The sequence below is a fragment of the Taudactylus pleione genome, unplaced genomic scaffold, assembly GCF_031769625.1.
Source record: "Taudactylus pleione unplaced genomic scaffold, aTauple2 ptg000154l, whole genome shotgun sequence".
In the NCBI taxonomy this organism is placed as follows: Eukaryota; Metazoa; Chordata; class Amphibia; order Anura; family Myobatrachidae; genus Taudactylus; species Taudactylus pleione.
The window spans coordinates 36,588,871-36,609,661 of NW_028284556.1; the positions used below are offsets into that span (position 1 = coordinate 36,588,871).

General features: G+C 38.6%; 1 protein-coding gene across 6 annotated transcripts in view; it reads right to left on the reverse strand.

Annotated features, from left to right (window-relative positions):
* Positions 1-20,791, reverse strand: part of LOC148522165 (proton-coupled folate transporter-like) — a 549,361-nt gene that overhangs the window by 45,728 nt on the left and 482,842 nt on the right. The window lies entirely within an intron of this gene.

The window sequence follows — 20,791 nt, forward strand, 5'->3', positions numbered from 1 at the left end:
ACCCTCCCAGCAGAGCCTAATGGTGCATACACACAGTCAGATCTGTCAGACAAACAACAAGCGATGAACTACGAAAGATAAACAACAAACATTTGAACGATTTTACCAATGATTTTATGACATATGAATGATTTTTGGCAGTATTAAAATGAATGAAAAATTTACCAAATCTGACTGCAAACACAGAAGTCAGATATAGTTATCTGATAAACGGGAACGTGCATCGTTCATCGTTGCCGGGACGCGTGTTAGATTTTCTTTCAGATATGAACCATTGAATGATTTTTAAAATAATTTTTGTACAAATCTGAAGGAAAATCTGACTGTGTGTATGCACCATAACCCTAACCATCTGCATCCTCAGAATGTCAAAATTTCATATTTCAGGTGTAGACATCGTGAACATGTCAACTTTATGAACATGTCGTAATGGTGCCTGTTGACATGTTGATCCATACAGGGGACATAGAATGCAGGCACACACTCTAGGTACTAAGAACACTGATAGACAAAAAAATCCTGATAAATACTACAATTAACATGGAGTATAAGTGAGGTTCTTAGTAAATGTTTGGCCAAAAATGTTTGCCCATCCACCACGTCAAGGTGAACCCCATAAGATGGGTCCCTAACATCCCTAATACTAACATATTATGTTACATTTATCCAGGACTTACCTGTAATAGTGCCAGTTCTAATATGCAGACAGAAATGCAGGAACCTGGGCTGCTGATTAAAAACACCTGAGGGAAGATGGGTGGGGTGCAAAATCCAAATAGAAGGAGTCTCAACCTCCAAGTGTACAAAATACACACAAATATAGTAGTAACCTTGACGAGGTTGATAGACAAACATTTTTGGCCAAACATGTACTAAGAACCTCATTTATACTCCATGTTAATTGTAGAGTTTAACAGAATTTGTTTGTCTATCATTATTCTTAGTACCTAGAGTGTGTGCCTGCATTCTATGTCCCATGTATTATACTACAAGTCTCAGCATGGCCGCATCTCCTATTATGTTTAAAATTAGGGTATGCAGTCCAAGCCCCCCCCCTTTACTGACATGTTGACCCATGTCAACATTCTAATGGTGACATTGGGGTGTCATTATTGTGAATAATGATATGGTTACTGTTGACCAACTGACCAGATATCAATCACAAATCATTACCTTCTGACTGACAATGCTCTTCTGCAATGTCGGCACTGCGGGTGGAATGTCACAGTAGTAGGATTGCTTCTTTATAGTATTCAATTATTTTTGCATGGATTGTGATTTTTACTTGTTTTTTATGGTATATATGTTTGAGGTACACATTTTGATTGGTATCCTCTGATAACGTAGATATTGAATACCAAATTCATTGTGTAAAGAATATCCGTAAAACTGTGGAGTTTACATTTTTGATGTAAACTATTAAAATTAGTGATTTAGATCACAATTTGTAAAAACGGTTCGTTAATAGACTCTCTCCCTCTTTGTATGTATGTACAGCTCACACACATGATCCATATACTCATCAAAAAACACAGTGCTTACATGCAAAATATACACAAAACTGCACAATTCCAAAACATGTGCATCTTTTTCTTTGTAGGTTCATCAGTACACCGCAGTAAATAATATAAATGCAGTTTATAACTATCTTATTTTTGAAAGCTTGGATCTCTATGACTTTTTAAGATTAACTAGAAATGACATTGATTACTTTACATGATCTTTCACTAAATTGGAGCATCTGGCCTCATAGCCTGTTGCTCACATACAGTAATCTAATCATCTGAGTTACATTTACATGCAACCATTATTTTAAGCCTATAAACATATTCTCCCCCTCAAACCCCCCCCCCCCCCAGATATTATATACTCACACACACTGTCTATAAACTTGTTTTTTAGTTGCAACTAAAAATTATATTATATGTAACAAATGCTTCTTACACGCCTCATGCAGAATTGCAAGGCAGTTATTTCAGAGAAATTTGATCATTAGTGCAGAATAACTGATGAACTGAAAGTGACAGCAAAGGAAGAAAACATGCATTGTATCTATAATGCAGTATGTAATGTAGTGTAACTTCAACATGTATTTAACAGAATGTAAACTAGATTAAGGAGCCTTTTAAATCCCCCCCTAGTAACAATATGTAAATCTGCATCATCATTGCCGAAGCTTTAATTTATTACAAAACCACTTAATTAGCAAGTCAAATATGTATTTGCTACAGTTTAACAGACGTATTCAGAACACATGCTATTATTTTCTCCTGGAAATAACTTCCCACATAGGCTACTGCTGCAGAGATGGATCATATTATCACACCCTGCTAAATACGCTGCTTTTGTATTCTGGGTGATGTTGCATGTTTAAAACCAATTTAATGCCAGACACATATTCTGCTATTGATGATTTCCAATATTCAGCTTTGGTAATATATTATATAATTACCAGAATCAGAAAAGTTAGGAGGATTGGTTAATGGATATGGTTAAGGATGGTCAAGGATTAAGAATTCAACAATGACATTCATTTTTAATGCCTCCAACTTCTCATTCTCTACCCATTCCAGACCAGACAACTATGACTACTTAAATATTGGTGACTGATAATCTGTCTGCCTTATAAGATCCATAAACACCTTCCCCACCACCTGCAATTGTTATTCTAAAACATTTATCAATTGTTCCTCTCACTGTCAGGTGTGCCAAAGAGGAAGGAGTGGGTACTAATTAACTGGGCTTGGGCTTGTTGGTGGGGCCTGGCGGAGGCCCAGGTTCTTACAAAGCCCCCCCTTAACTTTGTCAGGAGTCCAGCACATGCTGCTGTGTGCTAGGCTGCAGTTGGACCAGAGAAACTGCTGCCACTGAGCAGAGACAGCAGTCCCCTCTCCTCTGTCTGGGCAGAGAAGGGGGGGAGCGATCACACTGAGTGCACCCACCCTCCCTGGATTTTCCACTGACTGAGGGTCTCACAGTGCCCCCACCTCAGCGTACATTGCTTCAAATGGTTATTTTTCTTTTATTAAGGAGGGGAGAGTGTAAAGTGATCCGGGTCAGCTCACTGCTTAAACTGTAGGCTAATTTGTCCAGTGCCATCTTTACCTTCTGTTTCAATTGATTGTTCATAATTTGTTTTCATCCCCTCAATGTACCCTGCTAATTAACCTGTTGTTATAAATATATTATAATTTTGCAGCAAATATAGCAGCCATGACTCATTATCAGGCATATCACTTGTTATCCGTTTTCCCTATTGGAATGTAATCTCCTGTGAGCAGGGCCCTCCAACTTCTTGTTTCATCCTTCCCCCTAGGCACTATATGTCAGCCAACAGGTATATTCTGTAACTATGACTACACTTTTAGTTTTTTAAATATAGAATTACAAGTGTAGATATAGTAAGAAAACATGTACAGTAAGTTTATTACTTTATTTATACTGTTTTTTGTATGTATGATGCTGTGTAATATTGTGGCAACTTATAAATAAATGATATTAACAATAATCACTAATACTTCATTATTACAGGTATTGTGTGCACACTTTGATGTAGCAAGCATGTTAACAAATATGTCATACTCTATTGGAAAAGTATATCATCTTAAATTATTACTATTGTAAAAATCCATTACATGCTTTTACAAATAATATATTTTACAAAGTTTCTAAATATGTATCTGAGTGTACAGTACTTAAAAAATATGTTTTTGCAATTTTTTTCTATCTTGTTACCTAGCAATCATATTTGACATGTTAATTTCTTAAAGAAAATTTAAAATATTGTGACTTAAAATTGAAGGCATAATAAACTACATATTTACTTTTTATAGCAAAAACAATAAAAATTGCACAGTATTACCTTTTTCAAAAGTTACTGTATACTAAAGGGCCTGGACCCTCTGTGGGTAAATATAATCATAAAACTGATTTACTATAAATGTGACTGAGAGGCAATAACTGAAATTACAACAACCAAGTTATAAAAACAAAATTATAATTTTTTATAGTTTTGAATATATCATTGTATAAAACAATTGCGTGAAACAAATGTTTTCTTCCTAAGGGGTTGTGTAAAAATTACTTGCTATTCTGCTAAAAATACAAGCAAAATTATATGTCTCTAAAAGTATTCTATTGATAGTTTATAGTATTAAAAAATGTATTGTTTTTCCAATACCGTGGAAGAACAATTATACTACCCTTTCACAAGACGTATGGGTTTGAGTTTCACGTAATAAAGTTCATGGATAAATTTATAACAAAAGTTCACAAATTTATACATTTATTTATTTTGTTGATAATTTTTTATCTGTTTCATAATTAATAGAATAGTTTTGTGAATTATTTTTACATTTTGGGTGTTTGTTCTTTGGTTTATTAATAGTACTAATTTAGAATTAGTATTGTATAATATGGTGATTAACCGATGATGTTTAGATTAGGACAATGACCAAATAAAATGTTATGAAGAAGTGCATAACATATTTTGCAGAATTATAAATTCACAAAAAGTGGAATATTTATTTATTTTTTATTAATGAGGCAAATTCTTTACCCATGCATTCTGTGTCACAATTTCTTTTTACAACCTACTATTTTGTGTAGTAGGTTTTTGATAGTTTTTCTGCACATAGTATTTTTGTTAACTTACAGACTGTTAACCCAAATTAAACAACTTTAACATGAGAGTTTAAACAACTTTATATCAATAATAGACATAGGATTGAATTCTGTTCAGATTTCTGAGTAAGAACCAGAAGCTGAACAATTTGACACTGACCTAACTTACTAACTGAACCTAAAGATATTACTAATACATCTCTAAGATAAAAGAACCAGAGTGGCTAACAAATATTTTTTGAGTTTGCAATGTAGTTTAGGGAGTAAAACATGTATTTATTTGTGAAGTATAATTCTCTGATTATTATAGAACAACTCTGGAATTGATTATCATATCAATTCTTTCGCACCTACATCTGTAACCTAATCTCCCTCCACACTCACACCTGCTCACTTCACTCTGCCAATGACTGAAACCTTTCTTCTCAAATTATTACCTTATCCCAGTCCCACCTCCAAAATTTTGCCCACACTGCTCTCCACCAGTAGAATCTCTTCCTCTCCCTTTCAGACTCTCCACCTCTCTCCAAAGCTTCAAATGGGCTCTCAAAACCTGATTCTTTTTTTCAGCCTTCCAACTTTCATCCTAATTCATCTCTCAGTGTTTCTCTGCAGCCCCTCCCCTATAGAGTGTGTACTCCTAAGTTCTGCATTGTTTTGAACTGCACATTTATGCATTTATTTATTTAACAGTTATATATAGCGCAGCATATTCCGTTGCGCTTTAAAATTGTAGGCATTAATAGAACAAAACTGGGTAATAACAGACAGATATATAGTTAGGAAGGCCTTGCTCGCAAGCTTACAATCTATAGGGAAATAGGCATTGATACACAAGGATAGGTGCTATACATTGCATTTTGGTCCAGCCAGAATGCACAGTTTCTTGGTTGGCTGCATGATCCAGTCCCACAGGAATGTCAACCAAATGTCATGAGGATATGAGAGAAAGATGATCTGTGAGATTGTGTGTGGACTGTGAGTGGGGATGTATTAAGACATGGAAGCTATGAAGGTTATGTGGGAGGTTCTGGAATCTGATAAGCTTGCCTGAAGAGGTGGGTTTTCAGGGAACGCTTGAAGGATTGGAGACTAGAGGAAAGTCTTATTGTGCGAGGTAGGTCATTCCATAGAGTGGGTGCAGCGTGAAGAAAGTCCTGTAACCGTAAATGGGAGCAAGTAATGTGTGGGGATGAGAGACACGGATCTTGTGCTGAGCGGAGAGGTCGGGTTGGGAGATATTTTGAGATGAGTGAAGAGATGTATGTTGGTGTGGTTTGGTTAATGGCCTTAAGTGTAAGTAACAGTATTTTGTATTGAATACGGTAGAAAACCGGCAACCAATGGAGGGACTGACAGAGCGGAGCAGACGATGAACATTTCACAAGGAAGATAAGCCTTGCAGCTGCATTCATAATGGATTGTAATGGTAATAGCCTATTTTTGGGAAGACCAGTAAGGAGGCTATTGCAATAGTCAATGTGGGAAATAATAAGTGCATGGATTAGAGTTTCTGCAGTGTCTTGTGTGAGATATGGTCGAATTTTGGATATGTTTTTAGATGTATGTAACATGATTTTGAGACAGATTGAATATGGGGAACAAATGACAGTTCAGAGTCAAGGATGACACCAAGGCAGCGAGCTTGTGGGGCGGGGTGGATGGTCGAGGTATCAACAGCGATAGAGAGATCAGGTTGGTAACTGTTATTGGCCGGTGGAAATATAATTAATTCAGTTTTAGAAATATTAAGTTTCAGGTGGCAAGATGACATCCAAGATGAAATGGAAGAAAGACATTCAGTGACACGGACCAATATAGATGGTGATAAATCTGGGGAGGATAGGTAGATTTTAGTATCATCCGCATACAGATGGTACTGAAATCCAAAAGAGCTTATTAGTTTGCCAATAGAGGTGGTATAGAATGAGAATAACAGAGGCCCTAAGACAGAGCCTTGCGGTACTCCAACTGATAGAGGTAGCGAAGAGGAGGCAGAGTCAGAAAAAAGAACAGTAAAAGAGCGATCAGATAGCTAGGAAGAAAACCAAGAAAGAGCTGTGTCCTTAAGACCTAGGGATAGCAGTGTTTGTATGAGAAGAGAGTGGTCAACAGTGTCAAAAGCAGCAGAGAGATCTAGAAGAATTAGGGGTGAGTAATGACCTTTAGCCTTGGCAGTGACAAGATCATTTACTACCATAGTCAGTGCTGTCACTGTGGAGTGTTGGGAATGAAAGTCGGACTGAAGTGGGCCCAATAAGTTGTGTGAGTTAAGAAAGTGTGTGAGGCAGGTGTAGACAAGTCTCTCAAGTAGCTTGGAGGGGCATGGGAGCTGGGAGATAGGATGGTAATTTGAGAGAATATTAGGGTCTGGATTTTGTTTTTTCAGAATGGGAGTAATCACTGTGTGCTTGAACAGTGATGGAAAGTTCCCAGTAGAGAGAGAGAGATTACAGATTTTAGTTAGGGTTGGGATAAGCACAGAGACAGAGCTTTACTGATTTGAGAGGGTATAGGATCTAAAGGAGAGGTAATAGAGTAGGAGGATGAGAAGAGTGTAGATACTTCATCTTCGTTTGTGAGATCAAATGAAGAGAATGTGCCAGAGGGTTCAGGTAGGGAATTGAGCAATTCACTAGCTGAAGAAGAGCCTACCATTTCATTTCGGATCTTATCAATCTTGTCCCAAAAATAGGAAGCAAGATCTTGTGCACAGATAGTAGCAGGTGGTTTGGGTGATGGAGGGGTATGAAGCAGTTTAAATGTATTAAAAAGTTGCCTGGGGTTAGAAGCTTGAGCAGAGATTAGAGATTGGAAATATGTTTGTTTGGCAGTGTCCAGAGCAGTACGATAAGAGTTGTAGATAGTCTTATATGTGAGGAAGTCACTTGGAGTATGAGACTTTCGCCACTGACGTTCAACTTTACGCGAGAGTTTTTGTAGATGCCTTGTTAAGCTAGAATGCCACGGTTGATGTCTAACTCTACGTGGTGTGCGATGGATAGCTGGAGCTACTTCATCGAGGGCTTTTTCTAGAATCTGGTTTAGGTGTGATGCAGCAGTCTCAGGAGAAGTGAATGTAGAAATTGGTGAAAGTTGTTGTTGTAGAGAGGTAGATAGTTGTTGAAGGTTAATGGCATTAATATTTCTATGGGTAATAGGTTTAGGTTTGGTTGATTTCAATGATGTTGATGTAATGGAGGAGAGTGTGCAGGTGATAAGGTTGTGATCTGAGAGAGGGAAAGGAGCATTAGTGAAATCAGAAACTGAGCATAGTCTGGTGAATACAAGATCAAGACAGTGGCCCTCCTGATGAGTAGAGGAGTCAGTCCATTGGGAGAGGCCAAGAGACGATGTTAAAGAGAGTAGTTTGGAGGCATGAGGAGATTGTGGACTGTCAATGGGGATATTGAAATCACCCATAATGATGGTGGAGATGTCTGAGGATAGAAAGTGAGGGAGCCAGGCAGAAAAGTGTTCCAGAAATTGTTGAGCTGGCCCAGGTGGGCAATAGATTACAGCAACTCGCAGAGAGAAAGGGGTGAAAGTCCTGATAGAATGTACTTCAAATGATGTAAATGTGAGTGAAGGTACCTGTGGGAGAACTGTGTATGTGAATGATTGGGAGAGTAATATTCCTACCCCACCTTCTTTACAATTACCAGGCCTGGAGGTGCGTGAGAAGTGTAGGTTACCATGTGAAAGTGCAGCAGGGGAGACAGTGTCTGATTGTGTAAGCCATGTTTCTGTTATTGCCAGAAGGTTGAGGTTAGTTGAAATAATGAGGTCATGGATGGATGTTAGCTTATTGCAGACAGAGTGTGCATTCCATAAGGCACATTTTAGTGACTTGGATGGTGAAGGGAGGCACGCAATGTTTATGAGGTTAGCTGGATTTATAGTTCGTTGTGGGTGTGGAATGTGGGTTGGACCCGGATTTGGTGATATGTCACCAGCTAATAGAAGCAGCAGGAGAGAGATATAAATATAATTGTTGGATTTGTCCGAAAGATTTTTATGGCGACAGGTTGTGGATGTTATTGTCAGTGTGTATACATAAGTTAAAAGCTCATGTGTGTTCATAAGTGGTGAGTAGATTAATGAGGTAGAAATATGTACAGAAGGGTGAGCTGCAGGGAGAGTAAAGGATGTAGTAGCCTTAGAGATGATTCCATGAAGTGAGATTATTAAAAGAAGTTTTTGATACATTGTCTTTTTTGTATTTGGAAAATTTTTTATTTTCTAAGTAATGGGTTTGTAATTACCTGGTCTTCGATGTTGTTCAATGTTTTTCAACTGTTATTTAACTGTTCAGAAAGCACACTTGATTTTAACCACTAAATGCATAACCACATGAAGCTGCTACCCTCAGCAAGCTGCCCTAAGACTGAATGTTAAGAAATAGTATACCTGATTAAGACACTAGCTTACATCTGAGCCAATTGGTCAGCTGGTTGAAATGCAGATTGATCAATGGACATACATTGCACTAAGTTTAAGTAAACAGGCAGTATGACACTATAAACTATGCTTCAGTGATCCCCACCCAAACACAGGTAATGACTATGGCTAGCAAGTCAAAAAAGATTCACAGACATTTAAACAATACCAATTACAAACTTGTACAAAATTAAACAAATACTTTAAATACACAGCTAATTTTGCATTAATGCAACTATAGATTAGGAGTTGTGGTTTGCAGGATGTCAAATAATATCACATACATTGCCTAGACAGCTGATGGTGCATGGGGGTTAATGCAGGCTCTGGCAGTTGTACTCAGCAAGGACAATCACATACATTGCCTAGACAGCTGATGGTGCATGGGGGTTAATGCAGGTTCTGGCAGTTGTACTCAGCAAGGACAATCACATACATTGCCTAGACAGCTGATGGTGCATGGGGGTTAATGCAGGCTCTGGCATTTCATATCTCATTACAGTATGTTTGCACTTTATCTGTAATGATAATCACTTTGTTAGGTGCTGTGGACCCATTGTGGCACCATATAAATAAAGGATAATAATAATATTAATGATTTTGGATATTAAGGACTATTAGTATACAAGTGTTTGTATTGTGTCTTTTTTGTCTTTAAAAAATTGTTTTTCAATTGCTTCATTGGAGTCAGTTCTCTTCATTATTGCACAGACTCTGCTATTAAATAGTTGCGTTACAACACATTACATCTGCCCTGTTCAACTATTTGGTTACTTTTTAATAAGCTTTTCCATTCATCTCCTAAGATTGTGTTGATAAAATAGATTGAATTATTCCACATTTTATTCTTGTAAAAACAGAGGTATATCAAGCCATGGTCAGATGTACACTAACTGCTCTGTCTGGGGGCAACAATATGACAGAAATAGGTTGCCATTTGGAGAGGGTGCCTGGGTCAAGAGATAATTTAGAAAAATGAAAAATAATGTTAATTTTAACTTTGAAACTGCAAAAACATGGGCTGTTAGGAATGGAGGTAGGATGACAGGGATTCGGTGCAAATAGGCAAATAAATGAATTAAATGTATATTAGAAATATTGGAAGGTTTTAGAAGATATTGGCTGGATAAGTGAGAAATATTGAAAGAAAGAATGTATAGTGAAGGAAGTTGGTGCAGGAGTGAGCTTTTTGCAGTGTTACTCAGCAGTGAGGTTTTCTTTGGTGTTTCATGTTTGACTTGTCAGAAATTATATGATGACTGTAGCTGCTTTGCCTAGGACTTCAGTAAGAGTGGCATTGTAACTATAGACTGCCAAACAAGGGAAAGACAAAGTAGATATTTGAGAGAGAAGTAGTTTTATTGAAGATAAGAAAAGGAATAAGTTGAGAACACAAAAAAAAAACATTCTGTCTATAGAATTCATTCCTGTTTTAACCTGGAGCATTATGGAGCTGAGACAATATACTAAAAAAATGGTAATTCTGTGCTAATTTGATCTAAAATATTGATATCAGCAACTTCCAACCATCATCATTGAGATGGAAGGGTGTAATAGTGTTCTGGCTCCACCCTAGTGCTGATGTCTTATATGCCCTATTAAATGCATAAAGGCATATATGAGTGTCAGCACCAAGACTGGTGATGGTGGCCCTTTCTGTCATGAATGATGGAATGTATTGAAAAGATTACCAGCCCCACACCCAGTTTCCTATTGGTGCAGGGAAGACACAACAGGATGAAACCTGGAATCCCTGCACCACCAGCTTGGTAGGGATCAAGGAAAGAGTACTGGCCCTCATTATAAAGATAGATCCCAACCCATTCTTCTCTGTCATCATGTCAGGATTATGGCATAGAACTAGCAACATGCATACTTACAGGTAAATGCCACCTCTGACTTCCCATCTTCTATACCAATTGGATATACTGGTTTTAATGTGACAAACATTCTGGACAAGTAAACTAATAAAGAAATACAATCAAATCCCTTTATCCTTATTTTTTTTTTCAAATATCTCATAAGATTTAAATCCATCCTGACAGTGGATCTGAAATAACATATATTGAGCTTTTTAGATGTCATTCTCTTTTAAAGTCTCCCCTATTGGTCATTTGTTTTCAATAAATGGGTGGGGAACCGAATAAAAGCTTTATCCCAACATAATTCTTTCATACTTTTCAGAGGAACATCAAATTATCCCTTAGGAATCTCTGATCGCAAGCCATTTTAATGTAAGTTAACTATAGATTATGCTGCATAAATATTTAGGACAAGAGCTCTGTTTGATTACAAATAGTATGAAATATATTATGTAATGTAGTATGGAGATAAAGATTATGGTTAACAATGATAATTAACATTTTAGTTTAAATATTTTAACAGTAGCACTTTCAATAATGGCACAACCTCATGAAAAGGAGGTAAGACTCATTTCCAGACCCAAAGAGTGAGTGGAAATGCCTCTTCTCTGCCTTTTAATCAAAATGATAGTGGGTAGTTATAGCCAACAGAGTTAGGTTAGGGGATAAAAATACACCCTATCCCCACCCAGTACAAGCAGATAGACTGAAATTGCCTTTTCCCTACTACAGTTCAGTAACATCATTGCACGACCACACTCTAAGTTGGGTCAAGAATACTTTTCTAAGGCAGGTAGCATTACAATTGTATCCTATCACATCAAGTGGTGCCAGGAGAAAGATTCCAGTCAGGAGAGGTAATATTGTAAATGATGAAAACCTCAGTAAATGAAGTGGTGCAGTCCAGATGTCCGATGAATAGCACAGGGGAGAACCCTGTGTGTTTTTGATGGCGGTGAGTCCAGAGAGCGGGAGTCCCCATGTGCATTCTGATGGCTCCCAGCAAACAAGCAGACGCGCAATTCACCTACGGCTTCGTCAGTGAAGCCGTAGGTGAACTGCATGTCTGCTTGTTTGCTGGGTGACCCGCTCTCTGGACTCACCGTTGTCACACACACAGGTATCTCCTCTGTCCTATTCATCGGACATCCGGATTGCACCACTTCATTTACTGTTCCCACTGCGCTGTCTATTGATATCAGTGGGGTGAGGTGTGTTTATTGCAGAGACTGGCGCTGTTCCGTTCTTTCACTTCCTTTTATGATGCTAATCTCACCAATTGTCTTTAATATCTATCAGTTGATTATATGTTCTCCTATATCTGACAGAGATGGTTATTTATTTTGCTATGACTCACGGTTCATTTCTGGATATCCACTCACTCCCTTAGTGTTCACCAGTAAACCAGCATTTATATACCTGGCTTTAGGTGGACATACACGGGTGACAGTATATGTCCGTTATTACACTATTTCATACCCTCATGGTATCTTTGGTGGGTCCGCTCATATCCCATTTAATACTGGTGTACATGGGATACAGAAGCCACCTATCCCCTTACCTTAAGTGAGTGGTATCTTTACTGTGTCATCTCTATTTATAATTAATCTGTTATAGATACTGGATTCACCATTCATATGGTTTGTGGATTACTACCTGTTACAGGATGATCGATATATGGTACTGCATATAATGTTAAATACATCTAAGACCTATGTTGGTGGAATCATTTAAGCCCACTTTGTATATATTGTATATGTACACATGGGATTTGTCTATATTTCTTTTTTTCATCTACAGTGAGAGATACCAGACTGTTCAATTTTGATTTAAACATTTTTGATACCTGTTATAATTTTCTGTGTTTTAGTGTGTTGACACCAATATATGGTAACCCATTTATGCTCACCTATATAAGGTGAATAATTGTAGATATTTACATAGTGCCCGGGTTATTGAATTTACCCGGCACCTTGTTTTGGTCATCATATATTGATACTGTGGATTAGTGTTCCAGTCTTTATTTCAGCGCTTATCTGTTCAATTATTATGCATTGTTTCATATATGTTCACCTATCAAATCAATCATATACTCTAGCCATAACAGCACATATCATTGGTTACTAGGCATAGTTTGATCAGTGTCACTTATATGCTGCTATGCCTTCATGTACAATTTTTATCTGAGATATGACAGTCATTGATACCTTCTCCTATGTATCTATTGGATATTTAGCTTGTTTTTGTTATTTGTTGTCTAGTCTTGTTAGTCCTAGTCTTACACCATTTACTTATTAAAAGTTAAGTTTTATACTATATAGGTGGATATTGTGCCCCAACAAAAGAGAGTACTTCTCTTTCTTTCGACTATATTTTACTCTCATGGGTGCACCTCCTTTTTACTATTATTATTATTATGCTGGGTTACATCCCTTGCAGTGATTTCCCTCATTATACTGGAGTTATATCTGCCTTTCTCTCTATATATAGAGTCTTTTGGTACCAATGCTTAGGGTTTCCCCATACCCCTTTTCCTAAGATTATCCAGTAAATGGCCAATGCATTTGATTCATGACAAACTCAACAGTCTGATGAGTTCCAGTCACTGAATTGTGAGACCAGAAGGGTCATTTACACATGCACAAAATTCACCTAAGCAGCACATTAGCTGTCTTGTGATATTATGCATATGTTTTTCTACATGTACCCCTGTGATTCAAGAAGGAGGTGTCTGTGGGAGGACAAAATCTTGTATTTACTGAAATGAAGAGATTTTCCTATCAGTGGTTGTCTAGATAAGTGTGAACTGGGTGCATACAAGCACCCCAGATTGCTCCCACATGTAAAAAAATTAGATTTAGCATTAGATATTTAAAGCATGAGATCTTTAAATGATATTCAAGAAAAAGGGAGGATGTATATACAGTACAAGGACATTTCCTAATTCTCAGACTATTTATCCCCTCAATGTAACTTTACTTCATTGTTACCTTTCACGGGGTGTTAGTCTCACGTTAAATAACATTTTCAATAAAATGCATTTGATGCAGAATGTTATATTTGGTTATACAGTATGAGCATAAAAAACAATGTAATAAAAAAAATGTTTCACTAAACAAAAGTGAAGTATGTAACAAGACAGTCTTGACTACTGTTCACTCAACTAAGTAAAGACATAAAAGTTGAAAAGAATAAAGGTAGTATTATAAAGTGGTAATAGGCAGTAGTTTGAAGTGACATTTTTACTTTTTCCACAAGGCAAGCCTCCAGACAGAACAGCAATTTAAAAAAAAAAAAGTGTGACATTTTCAAATCGTAGAATGTGGATGTGCACCTATAATTGTGCGATGCGGATAAATACGCGTATTTGAAATAGTTTGATCTATGGTGTTTATTTGTGCACATTAGCACTTTTTTTAGACTTAGAATTTTCTTAAATTATTTAAGAATTCTTTTTCTCTGAATATGACTGCATTGAAATGACAATGAAATGCCAAATACAGCTGTCACTAAAATCAGCAAATACCCACTGCAAGATACATAACTGAGCTCACAACAGTAACGAATGAAGAGGCAAGTGAATGAAGGTGTTATGTTACATTTACAAGAAACGGAGATATTTACAGTTAAAGATAATTTATTAGACTACAAACTGACTGAAGAAGCACAAAATATAACAGTAGAAAGTCTGCCAATATTTAAAATGACATTGGTACTATGATCACTAGGTCATGACACCTTCACCTATTAAAAAAATTTTTTTTTGGAAAATTGTTACATAACACCTTCATCCACTCATCTCTTCAAATGATTAATAATTAATCAACCTTGTACTATAGCCATCATGTAATGATTGAAAAAATATCAGATATAATCCTATTTTAAAAGTTAGCTGCAGAACTGAAGTTAAACCTTGGGGTTGGAAATACTATTAGAGAAGCTTTTTTAAATCTACGCATGCGTCTGAGACAGGTGCCTTGATGATTACCTTGGGCAGACACATATCGGAATTGCATGGTGATCCATGCAGTTTTAATAGGCATTCCATAGTTGTGACCGTTCATGTGGCTAGTGTCTGCAGGCATGTCGGGGGCGTGCTGGTGTCAGGGGACTGCATTGGAAAACTCAGTTCCACTTGCCTCGGCAGCCATGTACTTTCATACATGTCTCTAATGTTCGATGGTGCAGCCTATGCCCGCTTGATGGTGCAATTTTTAATGCACTACAGAGGAGTAGAACCACAGCCGGTAAGCATCTCAGTAGGAAGCCCATTGGATGTGGCATTAGCATACATTCTACTGCACCTCCATCCAACTGTATCAGGCCCATAATTATGAAATATACTTATGATTACAATAGGATATTTAGGGTGACAAGGTAACCAGGGAAGCAACTATTGGGGAAGGAGAGTTTCCTTCCTACATATGTGTCCTCGTAAACTTAGCATCTGTACTCTATAAAGTGCGACTGAGACATTCTGTGAGGTGTAGCTTACAGCTTACCTTATTTATCTTTAAAATTTGCATCATATTTGCATCACATACGCAGCAAACACCGCTCATAGTGTACTAGAGATGCTGGGCTGTGACTTTAACCACACAGAAACTAGTTTTAAACTTGTACAAAGTAGAGATGAGTGGTTCCATATTTGAGAAAAGCAAACACACCCAATCTTTGGGGTCCAGAGTCCTAGTTTGCAATCACTCTGTGGTTCCTAGAATAACCTCATCCTGACTCGGTTCTTCTCACAATTCGGAAGGACAGCATAAGGCAGGTGCAAACTGACTGAGCCAGGTTAAACCCTGTGGTTGTGGGAGCAGTATACCTTTAAGGACTTTGAGGTTGGTGTCAATCATTAGTCTTAGCCTATAGGGTTCTTTGGGGGTTGGGCCTGCTGGTATATTAGGTCTGTTATTCAAAGATTCAGCGTCTTTGTTTCTGGAAATTTCCAGCCCAGGAATCAGGGAAGTGGCTGTGCATTTGTTTATTACACTGAGTACATTCTCTGCTTTCTTTGCTTCTAACTTACAGTACTTTACGGTCTCTTTCCTATTCTTTTTCCTCACCCTGCTATCCTATTCTACATATCTCCTGTGCCTATTCTAGTTATTTCTGTTCTTTATTCCCTTTGTTAATCATTTCCCCCTCTTTCTTTCTTTTATTCTCCCTGTTATTCCCCACACTTGTTTTCCAGTGCCCGCTGCGCTGCATCTCTAATCCTGGAGCAGGACCGGAAGGTGGCAATGTGGCGCAAGGTCATGTGTCCCGCCGTGACTCCGAGTCACAATGTGGTACACAGGCCAGGACCATGCTGCCGGGGCTGGAGGCATCTACACCTACCCCGGCACCCGACGGTAACAGGTGGCGGTGACGGGCTCCGCACCCTTGTTTTTTGAGTGATGCAGCCTGCCATTTTCTTTAGCTCCCCGGGGACCAAAATGGTGAGGGGGCTTGGCCAGGCAGCGCTGGACTCTATAGGGCCCTGGTTTTATTATGGCTGCAGACTACAGCATTTTTCCTCGCCTCCATAGTCGCATCCAGTGCAAATGCAGCATTGTCCCTTATGTTCGCTGGTCACTATGTATGAGGCATATAATGGGTTACTGTGATCACTGGTCCTGTATATGATGGATATATGACACACAATACACTTTGTAGCACACATCATGGGTTACTGTGATCGCTAATCCCGTATTTGCTGGAATTATGACACACAATACACTTTGTAGCACAGATATAACGGGTTACTGTGATCACTGGTCCACAATACACTATGTATGACGCATATAATGGGTTACTGTGATCGCTAATCCCATATATGCTGGAATTATGACACACAATACACTATGTATGATGCATATAATGGGTTACTGTGATCTCTGGTCCTGTATATGCTGGAATCATTACACACAGTACACTATGTATGACACATGTAATGGATTACTGCGATCACTGGTCCTGTATAGGCTGAAAATATGACACACAATACACTATGTATTACACATATAATGGGTTACTGTGATCGCTGGTCCTGTATATGCTGGAATTATGACACATAATTCACTATGTATGCATGAAATGGGTTACTGTGATCGCTGGTCCTGTATATGCTGGAATTATGATGCACAATACACTTTGTATGACACATATAATGGGTTACTGTGATCTCTGATCCTGTTTATGCTGGAATTATAAATCATGACATAAATCATGACACACAATTCACAGTTTGCGCGCTTTCGGTTTTGCGGGGGGTTTCAAGCCCTGGTGCTGCGCCTTTGGTTCCTCTTTCTACGTCTGTGAATGTGGTTATGGAATTTGTGCCTGTTCTACCCTCTCCCTCCTCTGCAGGTGTTGTTGCAGCTGTGATCTCTGCTGACCAGATTGATGGTGCGGTGGTTTGCTGAATAGATTGGCTAGGTTGCTAAAATGGGTAACATTAGCTGGGGGGAAATGATAGCCGATAGATCTTGACCTATTGTCAGCAGTCGAAAGGTGTGTGCTTATCACAATTTGAATTTAATTTGCTCAAATTGGCATTTACAATGGCGTCATGGCGTATTTCGGGTTAGTGAGTGGATGGGAACACGCGCGCTTCAGCATTTGTGCTGCTTTGTCGGAACGTATTCTACAGCGAGGAAGCTCTGTTGGGCAGGTTTAGTTAGTAGTAGTTCACATATGAACAGTTCAAATGAGCTGATCTTCAAAATGAACTAATTCAATCAGTTCACAGCTCTGGCAATGATCAGTTCCTCATAATGAGTAAAAACAATTGGGATTCCCCATCAACTAAAGTCACAGTGGTGTGGAGAAGTGTAGTGGGGCATCAGGATGGGGATTTCAGTGGTAAATACAAATTTGGTCAGTTTTTGCAGCAGTGTATGGTGGATCTCAGTCTACCTCTCATTCATTTTGAATGGGGACTGCCACATCTGCCCCCGCTTCTGGTTTTCCAATGTCAGAGATTCAGGCTCTGGGTAGGCAGAAATCCGGAGCATTCTGTCTTTATGTGCATTCAGGCATGCTGCTTGCTAGCGCTTCTTCAGCATGCTAACCAGGGGTTTAGACTACTCGCTTTTAGGGGTTTGGAGGGATTTTTATTTTTCCTACGGAGGCAACAACTAGTTTCCCCATATAAGTAGAAAAGATCCTAGCAGGTTTTGTTATTACCTCCAGCCTGGTTGGCATGCTTGTGTTTGTCACTAACATTGTTATTGTTGTTTTATGTTGTCCTGTCTGTGGTTTGCAAGTGTGCATGGTGTGGTTTGAAAGTCGTGGGTTCTTCAATACTTTTATTGGGTCGTCTGATGTCTATGGGGCGAATGTTTGGTCGGCCTACGGTGTTGATCATGTGCACTCAGGTTCAATGACATGCATTCGTTTAGGACTGATGTGGGCCTTTGTCAGAAGCAGGTTGGATTATGTTTGTGGAGGTGTTGTTTAAGGAGATGGTGGAGTTGGTTTGGTTTGTTTGGTGGCGGGCTGTGGCTTGAGTTGCCTTGCTTTGGCGGAAAGAACGGTAATGTGCTTTTAGTTATACAAACTAGATGGTGCGCTCTCCTGGTTCAATGATTGGCCCAAACCGTCCCGACCGGGAAATGACACAGCCCATCCGGGCATGCTTTTTGCAGGAGAGTTGAACGCCAATGGATATGTGTTTGGTCTGCATGTGTTTTGTGCGTGAGTCTGTTCTTTTTTGTCCACCGCTATACTAACTTTAAGCTCACAATCAAGTTCAATGGGCAAAATCGAATTATCTAATTCGATAGCCCAAATTCAATATTTTATTAATTATTAATAATCTAATGTCAAATAAATTTGACCTTTAATTTTAAATCCAACTCCGGTTGTCCGTGTGTTTATTTTAGATAAGTCTTTAGTTGTGTTAAGTCTGTAAGCTTTAATGTGCATATCAACCATAGGGAGTTTAATGAACAGCGCTAAAAAGTTTATAGTTGAAAGTATAAAGAGTATGTCATGTAACCTAAATAAAAAACCTCAGATAAAGTAAATATATAGCAATTGTCAAACATGCATTTTGGAAAAAGACATACTTTTGAACATACATATATAAATATATGACTGTATACGGCTTGGTTAAATAAATAGTGATCATTTATTACTGCATTCCATAACAAATGGATAAAACCATTATGATTATGTAATCAATATAAGGTGCAATAATATGAATAAATGGAAAATAAAAATAATAAATTATAAAAAGTAATAATAATGATAAGAAGGTGAGTTCCTGTGTGGATTCCTGTTAAAAAGTCTTGATTCAATGGCAATCTAGAATGTGTAACAACAGTCATTGGTCTCAATAGTATGATCTGGAAGGGATGTAGTCGGCATCACGGCAGGCCGACGGTCTGAATACCGGTGCCGAAATCCAAACAGGTCGGGATCCCGGTACCAGTATCTGGACCGCAGGCATCTCAAAGGTAAGTGTCGGGGTGTTAGGGGGAGGTTAGGGTTAGGTAGCGGGGTTAGGGTTACGCATTAGGGGGAGGTTAGGTATAGGCACTTGGGGGGAGGTTAGGTCTAGACACCATGGAGGGGGTGTTAGGTTTAGGGTGCAGGGAGGGGGAGGCTAGGCTTAGGTACTTGGGGGACAGGTTAAGGTTTGGCACCAGAGAGGGAGGGTTAGGGTTAGGGAAGAGGTTAGGGTAGGAGTTAGAAAAGTACTTACCTATCTAACCTATGGGTGTCGGGGTTCTGGCTGTTGGGTCGCCGCTGTCAATAATCTGACCAACGGCATCCCAACAGCCAGGATTTCATACCCAAACCATCCGGAATATTGTCCAGCTTGCAAATAATTACCAGCCCAGAAATAGACAGTCACACCCTGATGTTATGCAGAGAATACCGGAAGTGGCGTGATGTTTGGATAGTAAATACAGCTGGGGTTAGATGGAAGGTGCCAGTCCGGGAAGTCCAAAATGAGGTTCCAAGGTTTGCAAACGTGGATGCCAGTGGTCTGCTAAACGCCTATCATGGAATACCCACAACTTCGTCAGTAGCGTGATGCCCACAGTACAAGACGGTGGCTATAAATACTCAGGAAGAAGCTGCAACGTGTATGTTCACTTAATCAACCATGCCGTATAAAGAATCACACAATATATGAAGAGCAAGTGTTAATATATACAAACAATCATAACTTAGATAAAGTCATAAATTCATATAGTTAAGACATGCACAAACCCGTTTAGTGAAGCACATTCCCAGCACCGGGTTATGTGATGTACACACTGGTCACGTGGTCCAATCGAGTCACAAATGTATGTGCACTAACCACGTGATCCAACTTAGCCCATTAGAGTGCATGTCAGTCTGTGATCTGTTTGTGGCTCACGTGGTATAAACAATCACGCAAGGCTGCACAAATGTAGCAGCCACAATATGTATTCAACCCGGAGTGTGATCGGATATCACATGGCATAAACAATACCCTATGACCACATTGACCCAGCGGCATTCATGTCACTTGATCTCATAGAGAATATGTAATATAATTATTTGTATCAAATAAGTTTCATTTGACATTAGAAACTTAAAATTCCACGATTGACATATACAGTAGGTATAAATAGAGGAAGGATCTCAACTGGGTTAAAGTTATTTGTAATATTTCATGCATTAATGGAATGTTATTAAGGATCGAGCAAGCATGTTACTAAGCTATAACCTTTTTAGTGCTGTTCATTTCTTCATTATATAATTTCAGTCTTCTAGTAGGAGCTTGACACCCTCCATTTGAACAAGCGGCTTATTGACAGCGCCCTGCTGATCCCATTTTTTTATTGCATTGCATGCCTTGAATTGCATTTTAGACCCTCCCTCATGATTTCAGGTTTTTTTTT